This window comes from Oncorhynchus keta, chromosome 35, assembly GCF_023373465.1.
Source record: "Oncorhynchus keta strain PuntledgeMale-10-30-2019 chromosome 35, Oket_V2, whole genome shotgun sequence".
Lineage (NCBI taxonomy): Eukaryota > Metazoa > Chordata > Actinopteri > Salmoniformes > Salmonidae > Oncorhynchus > Oncorhynchus keta.
This window is the reverse complement of record NC_068455.1, coordinates 68,054,417-68,073,448: the sequence shown is the minus strand read 5'-3', so window position 1 is coordinate 68,073,448 and position 19,032 is coordinate 68,054,417. Positions and strand designations below refer to the sequence as shown.

Here is a 19,032-nt window from a genome sequence, read left to right as displayed (position 1 = left end):
GTTACACTGACGGTTACTCTTACTGGTGAGTCTAAAACAGTTTTATGATAAATGAATGCTATTGTGTGAGTCAGGAGAGTAAAGTAATGCTGTCAACATCACAGTGCGTGGATCATCTGTTGTACAACATTCACAGTGTTTTTTTTTACATGTATGTATGATATGATTTTCAGTTCTGTAACTGAATGTTTGCATCTCATAAAATGTCAAATTTTCCCCCTGCTAGCACTGACTTTGTCAATAGCTACTTTATTGAAGAAAAATGTATTTATATGACTGAGATATGTGGTTGTCCCACCTAGCTATCTGAAGATGAATGCACTTATTGTAAGTCACTCTGGATAAGAGCATCTGCTAAATGACACAAATGTCAAATGTGAAAATGTACAAGCTCATAAGATGTTGATGTATTGTGATGGTATAATCATGTGTTTTTCTAGTCCCTCCAGGTTCTGTTGTCTCCATCTCTCTGCCCAGGCTGCTGTGTGGTCTACTGGTGATGTCTCCTTTCTACTGGTGTCCATCATGAGGATGGCGAAATGCTGCAGGGCTCGAGGTGAGAACTCTCTTTCAATGTATCCAGCTGTATAATCTCCTTCATTATGTCATGATCTCTGATAGGTTACATTGTGTAGCTGTGTACATTTGAAAGAGCAGTCTCTAGTGATACTTTTCCATCCATTATATTCCTGCAGGTTTGTGTTCAACAGTCAAATCTCCTCAAGACCAGATAGCATGTGATGATGTCATTAACCAGAACGTATCATCCGTGTGATCATTACGGTATGAACTGTAAGCTGAACAACCACTTTTATGATTGTAAAGTTCTTACCATTGATATATGATAGTGTTTACTGAGTTTAATATCACTGAATGGAATTTCACAAATGCTGAAAGTTATGATTTTGTAAGTTGACGTTTTCAGCTTTTGGTGGATTGTATACTTGCCTTTGTTATTGTTGATTGATGTCGATTTTTCTTCAAATATTACACTTATCTGTCTTTATTTCAGTTTTTTAATTGAACAATAGTGCAGTTCCTGCTGCATATGTTGTATTTTAAATAATCTCATGCTTTTTACATGCAGGTGATATATACAGTATGTGAATCTTTTCAGTTTTTATTGTAATTTAAAATACTAAAGATGTGTTTATACCTGGTTGGTCAACCTACTTTAACAGTTAAGATGGAACACGTAGCTATAGTTTGTTATTAAAAATGTATATTTGCATAATGCAGCTTTTATACTTATTATTATATAAAAGGTAGACTCAGTGAAATTACGTTGCCAAGAGTAGCACTACAGATATTGAGATGAGCGAGATGCAGGACTTCACTCTCACACAGTCACACACAGTATCTGCACATATGCACGGGTTCACTTCACGTTCACACTCTGGTAGTCACCTGACCAAAACAGAGGAGAAGTTGAGTCTCATGCTTCAACGTTCTTAGTTGTTGTGGAAATTGAATCACTCTGCAGTTTACTTTCTACATCTACATCAAATTGCCTAGTCTACCTTTAAACTCCACTTACTTTTGACTTATTTTCATTTTCAAATACTGTTTTACAGCAGATATACATTTCCAACATGTAAGTATTTTGTAAAATGGTTTCAGTAGTCGTTATAGGAGCCAGATGGGTGTTCCACTATGGAACTTAAAATGGAGAAGGTATGTTGTGTTTTGTATTAATTCTCATATATCAAATAAAAAGTGATGATTCACCTCATCATTGTATTGCTTTGAAATATAACTTGATTTAAGGACATATTAATTTTACTCTGTGTATTTCTGAGTTGAATCAATGCATTTACATCTTGAACGTTTATATACATTCCTTATTATGTAAAGCAACACTTTCTAACAAAATCTCTATGCACTATAGTGTCACGTTCTGACCATAGTTCTTTTGTGTTTTCCTTGTTTTAGTGTTGGTCAGGACGTGAGCTGGGTGGGTATTCTATGTCTAGTTTGTCTATTTCTATGTTTGGCCTGATATGGTTCTCAATCAGAGGCAGGTGTTAGTCATTGTCTCTGATTGGGAACCATATTCTCTGCACCAGATAGGACTGTTTCGGTTATACCACGTTTGTTATTTTGTATTTGTGTAGTGTTCATGTTATCATCTTTCATTAAACATGTTGAACACGAACTACGCTGCATTTTGGTCCTCCTCTCCTTCCCAGGAAGAAAGCCATTACACATAGTGCTGTCAGTATTCTGTAAAACACATTCAGATTGACTTCTACTGATATGAACCCATACAGAAGTGTTCCATGTCTGTACTATTATGATGAGATAGAGAGAGGAAGGAATAAGAGGGCAGACCCAGTAGACTGAGGGCTTATGCTGTTGCTATGTGACCACGACCATATTAGTGTCTATATTGTGATCCACTAGAATGTGGAGTAGTTACAGGTCTGTCCCTGAAGGGGGCGATAAGAAACCCCAGATGTTTACCAGGCAGTTCCCACTAAAGGTGAAGTCTGACTGCTTTTCCCCTTTAACCTTTCTCTCTCTATTTATGTTTGCTCCTTGACATGTTGTACAAGTGTCGCACACTCTACACTCTACAAAAATACACATTTAGATATTTAGAGGTAAATTGTTGGAATAAATTGGGAAACGCTCAAATGTTTTGATTCATGTACCCAGTTTCCCAGCTTTGAAACTCCTCCCATCTCTGTTTTTGGTAATGCATGTGTATGCTTCTGACGTACACACACACACATACAAACTAAACAACACACACACATGCACATGCAAAATACATGAACAATTACCCTGATACACATCACATAAACAACACAATAACAAAGACATATCTATGTGGTCAGTCTTTAACTAAAAGTATCCCTCAGATCCATCTGAGTAATGAAGGAGTTAGCTAGCTGACTGTGGTTTTGACTCATGCTACTACAAACCAGTAATGTGAGTGAATAGAGGGGGAGGAAGAAGGTGGGGGTGAAGATGTCTATTTGTGGGCAGAGGAACAATTGAGGTTCAAATCAAAATCAAATCAACATTTTTTTGCCCTTTGTACATCAGCTGATATCTCAAAGTGCTGTACAGAAACCCAGCCTAAAACCACAAACAGCAAGCAATGCAGGTGTTGAAGCACGTTGGCTAGGAAAAACCTAGAGAGGAACCAGGCAATGAGGGGTGGCCAGTCCTCTTCTGGCTGTGCCGGGTGGAGATTATAACAGAACATGGCCAAGATGTTCAAATGTTCAATAATGACCAGCATGGTCAAATAATAGGTCTGGGACAGGTAGCACGTCCGGTGAACAGGTCAGGATTCCATAGTCGCAGGCAATACAGTTGAAACTGGAGCAGCAGCACGGCCAGATGGACTGGGGACAGCAAGGAGTCATCATGCCAGGTAGTCCTGAGGCATTGTCCTAGGCCTCAGGTCCTCCGAGAGAGAGAAAGAAAGAGAGAAAGAGAGAATTCGAGAGAGCATACTTAAATTCACACAGGACACCGGATAAGACAGGAGAAGTACTCCAGATATAACAAACTGACCCTAGCCCCCCGACACAAACTACTGCAGCATAAATACTGGAGGCTGAGACAGGAGGGGTCAGACACTGTGGCCCCATCCGATGATACCCCGGACAGGGTCAAATAACGGCGCTAGGCCAATTGTGTGGCACCCTATGGGACTCCCAATCACGGCCGGTTGTGATACAGCCTGGAATCAAACCAGGGTCTGTAGTGACACCTCTCGCACTGAGATGCAGTGCCTTAGACCGCTGTGCCACTCAGGAGCCCTGTTAAGTTAGGGGTTGTCTGAAGTTGTTATATTTCCTGTGTGGGCAGTGGAACAACTGAGGTTAGCTGGCTAAAGAGGAAGTAACCAGTGTGACATAATGCAGTGTGGGCCATACAGAGAAGTTGGTCAGAAAAGAAACACGGCTTTAACCGCTACTCTTTTTTCTCTCAGACTTTGTACATTTCTGTAGAAAGCTTCTCTCTCTATTTCTCTGTGTGACGGTAAAGAGACGTTAACTAATCCGTCTGTCATCATATAGGAAGTAGAGGGGTTTGTCAGAAGAACTGTAGTTCAGAGTTCCAGCAGGACAGAATGGAGTCCACCTTGATCTGTGTGTTACTCTGTAAGTACTGAGTGAATGTGTTTGTGTATGAACACTAATTACCTGATTTACTACACCTTTGATGGAAAAAAGACTACTCAATTTTATACTTTAGCTTTTTTGTGTTTTATTCCTTATTGATAAAACAGTGCAAATGCTTATTAGTAAATGGTACTAAAATGATATTGCTGGACATGGTAAGTCTCTGGCCTTTTAAAGCTGCAGTCCGTAAACGAAACTACCACAAAACGGCCACCCTGCCACTTGTTGTGGTATACAGCTGAGGAATGTTGTTAGGGAATTCATTCATGTACAGTGTTTGTTTACACTGATATTGTTAGCAAACATTGTCATTAAATAACAGTATATTCTGTGTTATATTTGGAATTTATAAAGCGCTTTTTAACCAACTGAGGTACTCAAAGTGCTTTACATAGTAGGGGGAAACTCACCTCTTCCACCAGCAATGTGTTGCACCCACCTGGATGATGCAAGACAACCATTTGTGTGTCAGAACTCTCACCACACATCAACTATTAGGTGGAGAGGTGAGGAGAGAGTGCCTTCAGAAAGTATTCATACCTGTTGACTAATTTCACATTTTGTTGTGTTTACAGCCTGAATTCAAAATGTATTAAATAGTTTACTTTTCTCACCCATCTACACACAATACCCATAATGACAAAGTGAAAACATGTTTTTAGAAATGTTTGCAAATCTATTGAAAATGTAGTACAGAAATATCTTAACTACATAATTATTCACACCCCTGAGTCATTACTTTACAGAATCACCTTTGACAGTGATTCCAGCTGTGAGTTTGTCTTGTTTTTTCTTGGCTTTCCACACCTGGAATTTGCAATATTTGCCCATTGTTATTTTTTAAACGATTCAAGCTCTGTCAAATTGGCTGTTGATCATTGATCATAGATTTTTAAGTAAAGTCAAAACTGTATCTCAGCCACTCAAGAACATTGACTTTCTTGGTGGTAATTAACTCCATTGTAGATGTGGCATTGTGTTTTAGGTTATTGTCCTGCTGGAAGGTGAATTCATCTCCAAGGTTTGGTGGAAAGCAGACAACCAGGTTTTCTCTAGGGTTTTGCCTGTGCTTAACTGTGTTTATTTTTTATCCTGAAAAATTCCTCAGTCCTCGATTGCAAGCAAACCCATAACATGATGCTGTCACCACTTGAAAATATGAGGAGTGGAACTCATGATGAATGTATTCTATTGTATTTGCTCCAACCATAACACTCTGTATTCAGCACAAAAACAGTATTGCTTTGCCACATTTTTTTGCAGAATTACTTTGGTATGTTGTTGCAAACAGGATGCATTTTGTGGAATATTTGTATTCTGTACAGGCTTCCTTCTTTTCACTCTGTCAATTAGGTTAGTATTGTGGAGTAACTACAATGTTGTTGATCGATCCTCAGTTTTCTCCTATCACATCCATTTAACTTTAATTTTAAAAAGTCACCATTGACCTCAAGGTGAAATAAATCCCTGAGTAGTTTCCTTCCTTAGTGAGGAAGGACACCTGTTTCTTTCTCGTGACAGGGTGTATTGATACACCATCCAAAGTGTAATTACCAACTTCACCATGTTCAAATGGATATTCAGTCTGCTTTTTTAAATTTTGTCCATCTACCAATAGGTGCCCCTCTTTGAGAGGCATTGGAAAACCTGGTCTTGTGGTCGAATCTGTGTTTGAAATTCACTTCTCAACTGAGAGAACTTACAGATAATTGTCTGTGTGGGGAACAGAGATGAGGTAGTCATTCAAAAATCATGTTAAACACTGTTATTGCACACTGAGTGAGTCCATGAAACGTATTATGTGACTTGTTAAGCACATTTCACTTCTGAAAAAAATTAGGCTTGCCATAACAAAGAGGTTGAATACTTATTGACTCAAGAAATGTCTGCTTTTCATTTGTAATAATCTATGGGGTATTGTGTGTAGGCCAGTGACAAAGCATCTCAATCTAATCCATTTGAAATTCAGGCTGTAACACAACAACATGTGGAAAAGTCAAGGGGTGTGAATACTTTCTGAAGACACTGTATTATGCCAACTAGTAATGAGGGGGATGATTAGGTGGATGTGATGGAAGGGGGCCAGGTTGGGAATGTTGCCATGACACCAGGGTTAACATCCTTAATCTTACAATAAGTGACATGGGATTTTTAATAACCACAGAGTCAGGACAACCATTTAACTTCCTATCAATAAGACAGCACCCAAAGCAGGGTAATATCACCTAGACTGCTCTGGGATCTCCTTTGACCCTCCAACATCAATTCCAGCAGTCTCCCATCCAGAGACAGAATAAGCCCGTCCCTGCTTAGCTTCAGAGGAAAGCCAGCAGTGGGATGAAGGGTGGTATGCTGCTGGTACTGTAGGTGACAACATGTAAAGTGACATGTGATAACATTACTTACTTACTGACTTTATTGTTCCCATGGGGAAATGTTGTTGCAGTGTCATGTACACATTTAAATTGGCTTTTAAATACAAAACAAAATGGACAATACAACTTTCATAACAGTTACGCACTAATAAAAAATTATAATATTAAGAAATTAAACATTTTTTAAAAAAGAAGAAAAAGACTTGCCTGCTGGACTTACGGAGTCAATGTAAACTACACATCATTAAACTGCAAATATTGTAGCACATGGAAACATGATCTCGTGAAATAAATGAGACAACATGGAGATACAAATATTCAATGTGATACCATGAAACTAAACGTGATAACATTTTCACAACTAAAGCAGCAAATATACAATTTTTTCAAATGTGAAAATGTAATTCTACAGAGTTAGATTTTCTCAGGTGAAAGTTTTTCACATGTGAAATTGTTGCAATTCACATGTGAGGTGGAAACATATTTTTTCTCTCGTGAAAAGGTGGTGATAATATGAATTTAATACATGTGAACATATGGCTTCAAGATTTACTTCAAGTCTCTTGTTTTCACATGTGAAAATGTCAGCTCAACATGTGAAAACAGTTGTTTCACATGTGAAAATGCTATTTTAATGTGAAACCGCACACCGAGAAACCAAGTCTTTTTTGCAAGGGATGTAATTAGATGGTGTAGGAGTTTTAAGGTGAGTGACATGCTGTACATTTGACATGATCACTTCAATATGACCCCACCTGGGATTTGAAACTCACAACCTCTAAATTTGGGGTACGCTGATCTTTCTGCTGCACTAAAGAGTCTGTACTTCTGCATTCTCAGAAGTCCCCCGCAGATGAATTACCTATTCCTATATCTATACCAATACCTAAACCTATATCATCGCACTTTGCAAAATAATCCCATCTGCACTGATATTTTAGTTATCAGTTAATCTGACATCATTGATTTAATTTAATTACTTCAGTAACTTGTGTTTTTTTCTGTATATTTGTATAATGTTGGTGGGGCATATTATTATGTTTTAATGTTACTCCTGAATCACTATGATAAATATAATAGGTTTTGTTGAGTGTATTTTAAACAAAGCTGAGATTTACAATAAAGTTCAACGTTTAGGAATACAGGTGAAATCAGTTATTGACACACAAACGGTGCTGTGGAAGATTGGAATGCCATGAACCAAGAGATTTTGAGTTTCAATCAAATCACATTTTTCGGTCACATACATATATTTAGCAGATGTTATTGTGGGTGTGGCGAAATGCTTGTGAGGACATGTTGCATTTAGATTAGTTGTTTATTTAGTCACGTGCATAAGGTCACAGATGTAATAGCAGTGTACAGTGAAATACTTCAACTCTGAGATCCAACAGTTCAGGTGTAAATGAAACAATAATAAAAACATAAAAAATAATATATACATATTTACAACTGTGACAATGAAAAATACAAAATGTCCATTAAGGTGTGGGCAGGGTAATTGTCGGTATCAGGCTGTGATGCAGTTGACACACTAGGCTGTACAGTGTGCTCTTGATGGTGCTCCTGTAGAATACTGTGAGGCCCCTTGGGAAAAGGCCGAATTTCATCAGCCTCATGAGGTTAAAGAGTTGCTGTCGAGCCCTTCTCACCACGGTGTGAGACCGTCTCCACAGCAACCCCATTGATGAGGATGGGGGCGTGTCCAATCTGGTTCCTCCTGAGGTCTGCAATCATCTCCTTTATTTTGCTGGCGGTGAGGGAGTGGTTGTCTATCTGGCACGACACCTGCAGAGTGCCTACCTCCTCCGTGTATGGCGTCTCGCCGCTGTTGGTAATCAGGCCTACTACTGTTGTGTCGCCAGTGAACTTGATGATGGAGTAGGAACTGGTTGAGGCCATTCAGTCGTGGGTATACAGGGAGTACAGCAGATGACCAAGGATGCACCCTTGTGGGGCCCCTGTGTTGAGAATCCGTGTTGATGAGGTAATGTTGCGTATCTTCATCACCTGAGGGCTGCCCGTCAGGAAGTCCAGGACCCAGTTGCATAAGGAAGAGTTCAGTCCTGTGAGTTTTCTGGTGAGCTTAGAGGGCACTATGGTATTGATGGCCGAGCTGTAGTCAATGAACAGCATCCTCAGATATGCATTCCTCTTGTCCGGGTGTGTGAGGGCTGCTTGCAGTGAAATGGCGATTGTGTTGTCCGTGGATCTGTCAGGGCAGTAAGGTAAATGGAGAGGTTCGTGTGTGTCGGGAGGCAGCATGTGATGTAGTCTTTGCCAAGCCCCTCAAAGTATTTCATAATGATGGAATTGAGTGCAATGGGTCGGTAGTCATAGTAACTAAATCTCTTTCTTGGTCAAGTGGATATCTTGAATAATAATTACAGTATAAATAAACAATCACAATGTAATCATGTCAAAGTGTGTCAAATAAGAAAGTTGAAAACACTGACTGTGTGACGTTCCGGGGACATCCTAACGACACATTTTAGGGCATCACCTGTGAAATGTAATGTTAAAAATATCCACATCTGAAATTTCATATGAAATATCATCACATGTGAAGTGTTCCAAAACCAAATGGTTTTCATTGATTCCACATGTGAAAGGTTATGTGATCACATGTGAAGATCCATCCACCTGGAGAAGAGGAATGCATATGTGAGGATTGGCAGGACAGAGAAGCTATGTCTGGTAGGACGAGAGGCGGGTGTGTGTGTCCGTTTGTAAATAACAGCTGGTGCACGATTTCTAATATTAAAGAATTCTCAAGGTTTTGCTCGCCTGAGGTAGAGTACCTCATGATAATCTGTAGACCACACTATCTACCAAGAGAGTTCTCATCTATAACATTCGTAGCCATCTATTTACCACCACAAACAGATGTTGGCACTAAGACCGTACTCAACAAGCTGTATAAGGACATAAGCAAACAAGACAATGTGCATCCAGAAGCGGTGTCCCTAGTGGCCGGGGACCTTAATGCAGGCAAAATTAAATCAGTTTTACCAGATTTCTACCAGCATGTTGAATGTGCAACCAGAGGGAAAAAAACTTTAGGCCACCTTTACTCCATACACAGAGATGCATACAAAGCTCTCCCTCGCCCTCCATTTGGGAAAATCTGGCAATAAGAATATCCTCCTGACTCCTGCTTACAAGCAAAAACTAAAGCAGGAAGTACCAGTGACTCGCTCAATACGGACGTGGTCAGATGACCAATGACATTTGAGGAGTATACCACCTCAGTCACCATCTTCATCAATAAGTGCATCGACGACGTCGTCCCCACAGTGACAGTACGTATATATCCCAACCTGAAGACATGGATTACAGTGAACATCCACACTGAGCTAAAGGCTAGAGCTGCCGCTTTCATGAAGCGGTTCACTAATCCGGACACCTATAAGAAATCTCACTATGCCCTCAGACGAACCATCAAATAGGCAAAGCATATAGGGAGGAGGTCAGAGACCTGGAAGTGTGTTCTTTTTCTTTTAATTTGACCATTTATTACTTTAGTTTATTGAGTAAATATTTTTTTAACTCTATCTTGAACTGGATTGTTGGTTAAGGGTTTGTAAGTAAGCATTTCACTGTAAGGTCTAAACCTGTTGTATTCGGTGCCTGTGACAAATACAATTTGATTTGATATGTGTAGTGTTCCAAAACATTTGATTTGATGTGGAATCACATGTTTTTTCCTAATGAGGCAATTAAAAGTCATACTCTTTCAGAATGAATGGCTATTATTCATTTAAAAGGGCTAAAATCTTTGTGTAAATTTCAGATTGCACCTTTAAAATAAAGTACAGGAAGTATAAAGTATGTGATGATCAGTAACATGAATATGGCATGTTGTAATTTATTTAGAGATAAAATTGGTGCAATGTGACTTTCTTTGTTGTAGTGCTGAATACACACATCAACTCTGGACACTCTGAAGATGATGATGGTAGATATTTGTTCATCAAGCCTCCATCTCTTAAAGTTGATTTTGGCTGGACATATTTTGAGTTTTTGTGTCTCGAAATAACATGTGAAAGGGAATTGTATCATCCTGGTTTGATTTTGTGCAGGAGTGGCGAAGGCTGTTCTGACCATACACCCCAACAGCTCCCAGATATTCAGTGGAGAATCTGTCACTCTCAGATGTGTCATACAGGGGGAGGAGTCACTGACAGTGAGTACAGATGGTTAACACCCATTTCAGATCAATGTCCACAGAAAGAACATGAATGTATTATCAGTTCAGCTGAGTTTTCCCACAGTGGTGACGACAGATGTCTGGGGTCACATCAACAGCAGGATTCTAAACGGAGTGATGTAGTAAGACTGACAGTGACACGTACGTCATCTTATCTCTCAATCACATCTGTGCCTCCGTTCTTATAACCAAGATTGCTAGAGAATTTAATGTTTATTTTTCCACCATAAGCCACCTCCAACGTTGTTTCAGAGAACCGTCTTCACAACTACGTGTAACCACGTCAGCCCAGGACTTCCACATCCGGCTTCTTCACCTGTGGGATGGTCTGAGACAAGCCACCCGGACACCTGATGAAACTCTGGGTTTCCACCAAAAAATGTGTCAGAAGCTGTCTCAGGGAAACTTATCTGTTTGCTCGTCATCTTCACCAGGGTCTTGAACTGACTGCTCTTTGGTGTTGTAACGGACTTCAGAGGGCAATGCTCACCTAACGGTTAAAACTGTATTGGGTATGGCATCCTGTTTGTGAGCGGTTTGCTTTTGTCAACGTTGTGAACAGAGTGCCCCATGGTGGCAGTGTTTTTAATTGTATATTAATTATTGTTTTTTATTTATTTAACTAGGCAAGTCAGTTAAGAACAAATTCTAATTTACAATGAAAGCCTAGGAACCGTGGGTTAACTGCCTTGTTCCGGGCGTAATGACAGGTTTTTACCTTGTCAGCACGGAGATTTAATCCAGCAGCCTTTCGGTTACTGGCCCAACACTCTAACCGTTATGGTAGGGGCAGGCATAAGCTATGGACAACTAACACAATTTCATTTTTTATTGCCAATTTGAGATCCTGAGACCCATTGTATGCCATTAATCCGCCCCCAGCCAAAATCAACTTTAAGAGATGGAGGCTTGATGAACAAATATCTACCATCATCATCTTCAGAGTGTCCAGAGTTGATGTGTGTATTCAGCACTACAACAAAGAAAGTCACATTGCACAAGTGGTCCTTCTGTAGCTCAGTTGGTAGAGCATGGCACTTGTAACGCCAGGGTAGTGGGTTCGATCCCGGGACCACCCATACGTCACACATGACTGTAAGTCATAAAAGCGTCTGCTAAATGGCATATATTATTATTATTATTATTATATTATTATTATGTTTCAGCATGATAATGCATCCTATATCTCAAGGATCTGTACACATTTCCTGGAAGCTGAAAATGTCCCAGTGGCCTGCATACTCACCAGACATGTCAGCCATTGAGCTTTCTTTGGGATATTCTGGAACGACATCTACAACAGTGTGTTCCAGTTCCCGCCAGTATCCAGCAACTTCACACAGCCATTGAAGAGGAGTGGGACAACATTCCACAGGCCACAATCAACAGCCTGATCAACACTGCCGCGCTGTATGAGGCAAATTGTGGTCCCACCCGATACTGACTGCTTTTCTGATCCATGCCCCTACATTTTTAAAAAGTATCTGTGAACAACAGATGCATATCTGCATTCCCAGTCATAGGAAATCCATAGATTAGGGCCTAATGAATTTATTAAATGTGACTAATATCTAATATACATATACATTGACTAATTTATATGAACTGTAACTCTTTGAAATTGTTGCATGTTGAGTTTATATTTAAATTCAGTGTATTAGTATATACATTTCACAGAATATTAGAATTATACACTTTTTTAAAAGACTACTTTTACCATTTTTTCAATCATCCACAAGAGGGGATGAATGCACAAGTAAACGGTTATAGTCAACTCATCCATACAACTGTCTTTCAGCCTAAAATAGTTTTGGGGCTCCCAATGTGTGAGTTCAAGGGACAACCTGTGATTGGTACATACATTTTGGCAATCTTAAAGAATATAACTTGCAAATGCCTCGTGAGCTCAGTTGCCAATAGAGATTTTCATCATTAATTTTTAAATAAAGGTGTTGAAATGGACATTTCCTCTGTTTTATGAAGTATTTCTGAAAACACCTAGACAAAATAGAATGTTTCAGTGCTCAGTGTCCACTTTCACAGTATGTGAGAAACACCTCAAAACAAAGAGATCATGAAAGGGATCAATAAGGGACATTCACTACAGTATATTAATTGTCATGAATTAACCCCAAAAAATATAAAATAATTTTACAGTACAATTTCCAGTTTTACTCTTCCCATCCAGTAATAAATATGTTTGTCATACATTCGAACACAATGAAATGTCAGTGACAAAAACATATTTGATCATGACTAAATGCATGTGATGTATGGCTATGTGGTAATAATATAATAATATATGCCATTTAGCAGACGCTTTTATCCAAAGCGACTTACAGTCATGTGTGCATACATTCTACGTATGGGTGGTCCCGGGGATTGAACCCACTACCCTGGCGTTACAAGCGCCATGCTCTACCAACTGAGCTACATTTACAGGCCCAGCTCTGCGGGGGTTTCTAAAAGACCAGGAACAATTCAGCTTCATGGCTTATCCTCGAAAACCAGTTACTGGTTATAGTTTTTGACTGAATACTGTCTTCCTCATTGAGTCTCTGGTCTGTGGGAGTGACCTCACAACAGCTCTGCCTCTGATGTGTACTGTAGGTAGGATTCAAGCTCGCTGTAGTTACAGTGTGTATTCATTTCATAATTACAACACTTATTAATTTGACTCTATTTGTGGAAACGACTGTTGTTTTCTGTGAATCTAGTTATATAACCGGTGACAGTGACACTCTTCTCATATTTACATACTGTCTCTGCAGTCTGTTGTCCAAGGCAGGTAAATGATGTGGTGAGGTGTAGTAATATAAGGTATTAGTCATTTGATCCTCTTTCATGGTTTTAAAATGACAAAATATCAACCAGTGTGTATGAACAATGCAACTACTAATACCTCTAACAATACCACTACTACTACTGTATCACCATGTCCTACAATACATTTTACAAATATCCTTATATCCCACTGTGTTATTCTAGCATGACTCAACAAAAAGAGAGATGTGTGTCAGTGCATCAATGTCATGGTGTTGTTGTCAGATACTGTGACAGATCTCTGTAATGTGTTGCATGGAGAAGACATGTTGAGCTCTAGAATCTTCTTACTGAATAGTGTTTATTCTCAAAGGTTCTGGGATGTCACATGTCCTACTTACCTTATTAATACACTTGTGACAACCTAATCATTAAAAACGTATATTTGATCAAACAAGCCACAAGTAGCAAATAAGCCATTAAGTGACTCCCAAACCCGCATGCGGGAGCGTAATCATCGCCTGAAACTAATTAGCATAACGCAGCGGACATAAATATCCCTAGAAAATATTCCTATTCATGAAAATCACAAATGAAATATATTGAGACACAGCGTAGCCTTTTTTTAATGACCCTGTCATCTCAGATGTTCAAAATATGCTATACAGCCAACGCTAGACAAGCATTTGTGTAAATTTATAATAGCCTAGCATAGCATTATGCCTTGCTAGCAGCAGGCAACCTTGTCACGGAAATAAGAAAAGCAATCAAATTAAATCGTTTACTTTTGAGGAACTTCGGATGTTTTCACTCACGAGACTCCCAGGTAGATAGCCAAAGTTCATTTTTTCGCAAAATATTATTTTTGTAGGCGAAACAGCTCCGTTTGTTCTTCACGTTTGGCTGAGAAATCGCTCGGAAATTGCGGACAAAAAATATTCCAAATTAGCTCCATAATATCGACAGAAACATGGCAAACGTTGTTTAGAATCCATCCTCAAGGTGTTTTCTAATATCTATTCGATAATATATCCGTCGGGACAATTAGTTTTTCTCTAGTTCCGATTGGAGTAATGGCTACCTCTGTACTTTACGCGAGAATCTCTCTCGGAGCCACCATGTGACCACTTACCCAACGTGCTCGCCTACGGCTATTCTTCAACAGAAATGCGTAAAACTACGTCACAATGCTGTAGACATCTTGGGGAATATGTAGAAAGCGTAAGCTCGTTGATGGTACATTCACAGCCATATAAGGAGTCATTGGAACACAGCGCTTTCAAAACCTGGGGCACTTCCGGATTGGATTTTTCTCAGGCTTTCACTTGCAACATCAGTTCTGTTATACTCACAGACAATATCTTTACAGTTTTGGAAACGTTAGAGTGTTTTCTATCGAAAGCTGTCAATTATATGCATATTCTAGCATCTTTTCCTGACAAAATATCCCGTTTAAAATGGGAATGTTTTTTTTTTCCAAAAATGAAAATACTGCCCCTAGAGTTCCAAGAGGGCCATTATTAAATTATTTATTTTACCAAATTCGCCACTCTCTTATTGACCTCTGTACATAAACTCCTTGCATCTGTAGCATCTGTAGCTTTTTAATTCTGACAAAAAGCCCTACTTGTTTCAAAGCCACAGGAACTGTAGGGGACACTGGACATTAACTTTGGAACGCAATGTTCCAACTGCAACTCTCAACTTGATATAGAATGTTATGTAGTAGGTAGTTTAGTGTTAACACACAGTTAGGCAATACACTCAGGCACAGGCTGAGGGCATGAGATGTGAAGACAAAAACTACCCCAGCTCCTTGTCAGCTCAGTAGGCAAATAGTCTAGAGACGCTGCTGACACTGTTTGCGAGATCCTGGAAAAAAGGCATTTTTAAAACCGTCCATCGAGTCCTGCCGTGTCACCCAAACAAACAAGAACAGTCCCTCAGAGAATGATTGAGTGCACAACTGGTAAATAGTTGCTTATAGATATGTCAGTTATGTGGCTAGCTGCCGGCTGAGACTGAGCTTCAGCTGTCTGATGAACAAGTCAACAAACAAACCCCTGAGAGGAGTTAGTTACTGTGGTTTTGACATATTCTCCTAAGCAGCAGTGTGACAGTGAGAGGTGAGAAGAGCTGTGTGTGTATATGAAGGGAGGGGGTGGCTGAAGATGTCCATTTCCTTTGTGGGCAGTGGCACAAATTAGGTTAGCTAGCAAGGCCTGCATATATATATATCAGTATACAGAGAAAGCGTTTTTGACCATTCTTGATACACAAGGGAAACTGTTCTACGTGAAAAACCCAGCAGCATTAGAGTTCTTGAAACAAACCAGTGTGTCTGGCACTTGATACCAGACCCTGTTCAAAGGTACTTAAATCGTTAGTCTTGCCAGTTCACCCTGTGCGTGGCACACATACACAACCCATGTCTCAATTGTCTCAAGGCTTAAAAATCCTTCTTTAACCTGTCTTCTCCCCTTCATCTAAACTGATTGAAGTGGATTTCACCTGGATTAACCTGTTCAGTCTATGGCATGGAAAGAGCAGGTGTCCTTAATGTTTTGAACACTCAGTGTATATCTTCCTGTCTGTCTGTCTGTATATCTTCCTGTCTGTCTGTCTGTCTGTCTTTCTGTATCCATCTATCTGTTCATAGTGCAACATGAAACAAACATCTGCACATTCTGATGTCAAACCACAAGATCTGATCTCAGATCTCTCTTCTAGTTCCATCCTCTTTCCTCCAATAAAGAGGTTGGGGCCATGTAACTAATGTAGACAACCATAAAAATACATTTCTCAGAAAATAACACTTACTGTTCTTTTGTTCAGTCTTTATAAATTTCTGCAGAATCTTGTCTCTCTTTTCTCTGTGTGATGTAATCAGACTCCCCATACAGGAAGTAGAGCGGTTTGTCAGAAGAACTGTAGTTCGGAGATGGTCAGTGGGACAGAATGGAGAACACCTTGCTCTGTGTGCTACACTGAAAGTACTGTCGATGTATTATTGTCTGTACTGTAATGACTTTCTTTGTCTTTGTTGAATCTACTGTAGATACTGTGGTGAAGATGATGCTAGATATTAATTTATTTGATCAAACCTCCATCTTTATGTTTCATCCTCTTTGTCTCTGTCACTGCTTTTCCTTTCTCAGTCATATTTTATTTGAAAGAAATAGGTGATTCAATTGAAATAGGTGATTCAATTGAAATAGGTGATTCAATTGAAATAGGTGATTCAATTGAAATAGGTGATTCAATTGAAATAGGTGATTCAGTTGAAATAGGTGATTCAATTGAAATAGGTGATTGATATACTATTTATATTGAGTCATTCATGATGTACGTGTCAGTATTCGGTTGTGTTTGTATGCTCTGTGTAGAAACGTAAAACAAATGTGTTTTATTTGTCTCATGATACTGTAACAAGTATAAGGTAATGGTATTGTGTTGATTGTATCTATGCAGAGAAACCTGTTCTGACCATCCAGCCCAACAGCACTCTGTACCCTGGAGAGACAGTTACTCTTACCTGTTCAATAGGGTATAAGGGTATATGTCAATTCCTGACATAATTCCTGACGTAATCCTTGTAAAAAAAATGCCCTGTTTTAGGTCAGTTAGGATCGCCACTTTATTTTAAGAATGTGAAATGTCAGAATAATGGTAGAGAGAATTATTTATTTCAGCTTTTATTTATTTTATCACATTCCCAGCATGTCAGAAGTTTACATACACTCAATTAGTATTTGGTAGGATTGGTTTTAAATAGTTTAACTTGGGTCAAATGTTTTGGGTAGCCTTCCACAAGCTTCCCACAATGAGTTGGGTGAATTTTGGCCCATTCCTCCTGACAGAGCTGGTGTAACTGAGCCAGGTTTGTAAGGCCTCCTTGCGCACACACGCTTTTTCAGTTCTGCGCACAAATCTTCAATAGGGTTGAGGTCAGGGCTTTGTGATGGCCACTCCAATACCTTGACTTTGTTATCCTTAAGCCATTTTGCCACAACTTTGGAAGTATGCTTTGGAAGATCCATTTGCGACCAAGCTTTAACTTCCTGACTGATGTCTTGAGATGTTGCTTCAATATATCCACATCATTTTCCTCCCTCATGATGCAATCTATTTTGTGAAGCGCACCAGTCCCTCCTGCAGCAAAGCACCTCCACAACATAACGCTGCCACCCCCGTCCTTCACAGTTGGGATGGTTTTCTTCGGCTTGCAAACCTTCCCCTTTTCCTCCAAACATAACGATGGTCATTATGGACAAACAGTTCTATAGGTTTCATCAGACAACAAGACATTTCTTCATGTGCAGTTGCAATCCGTAGTCTGGCTTTTTTATGGCTGTTTTGGGGCAGTGGCTTCTTACTTGCTGAGCAGGTTATGTCAGGTTATGTCGATATAGGACTCGTTTTTACGGTGGATATAGATACTTTTGTACCTGTTTTCTTCCAGCATCTTCACAAGGTCCTTTGCTGTTGTTTTGCGATTGATTTGCACTTTTCGCACCAAAGTACGTTCATCTCTAGGAGACAGAACGCGTCTCCCTCCTGAGCAGTATGATGGCTGCGTGGTCCCATGGTGTTTATACTTGCGTACTGTTATTTGTACAGATGAAGGTGGTACCATCAAGCATTTGAAAATTACTCCGAAGGATGAACCAGACTTGTGGAGGTCTACAATTATTTTCTGAGGTCTTGGCTGATTTCTTTTGATTTCCCATGATGTCAAGCAAAGAGGCACTGAGTTCGAAGGTAGGCCTTGAAATACATCCACAGGTACACCTCCAATTTATGCAAATTATGTCATTTAGCCTATCAAAAGCTTCTAAAGCCATGACATAATTTTCTGGAATTTTCCAAGCTGTTTAAAGGCACAGTCAACTTAGTGTATGTAAACTTCTGACCCGCTGGAATTGTGATATAGTGAATTATAAGTGAAATAATCTGTCTGTAAACAATTGTTGGAAACATTACTTGTGTCATGCACAAAGTAGAGGGGTTGAAAAACAAGTTTTAATGACTCCAACCTAAGTGTATGTAAACTTCTGACTTCAACTGTATATTGGTCATATTGGTCAATGCTCCCACGTGGCGCACAATGGGATTGCCTTGCAGTTCTCCAGCTGTATCCACAGAAAGCGCACAAGGTGCAATGCATGAGGGCAAGCGGCATGGGATGGGCCGCAGAGCCACGCACAGAAGACGGACCTAAGCCCATGGGATACCCCGCCACACTGGGTCGCACAGAGCAACACTTTAAGGGGCATTTCACTAATAACGGCACTGACAAAGGAAACGTTCCCGCTGTTCTTAATGCCGGTCTGCACGTTCAAACTAAAACAATGTAACTAATAATGGCATCTTTATGTTTTTGTTAATAAAATAATGATACAAATACTCTTTCAAAATGCCATTGATTATTTGGTTATGGATCAATGATGAATTACTATGGGAATAAATATCACTGAATTACAGAAATATTTAAACAAAGTTAATGAAGGTAAACAAATTGTTGCTTACTGGAGAATACTCT

The 19,032-nt window shown here is 39.5% G+C and overlaps 1 long non-coding RNA gene across 1 annotated transcript; it reads left to right on the top strand.

Annotated features, from left to right (window-relative positions):
- The first annotated feature begins 4,080 nt into the window (after nucleotides 1-4,080).
- LOC127916116 (uncharacterized) lies at nucleotides 4,081-10,900 on the top strand. The gene is made up of 3 exons (XR_008093425.1): nucleotides 4,081-4,121; nucleotides 10,431-10,475; nucleotides 10,600-10,900. It is a non-coding gene; the product is annotated as an uncharacterized LOC127916116 (long non-coding RNA).
- Nucleotides 10,901-19,032: the final 8,132 nt, after the last annotated feature.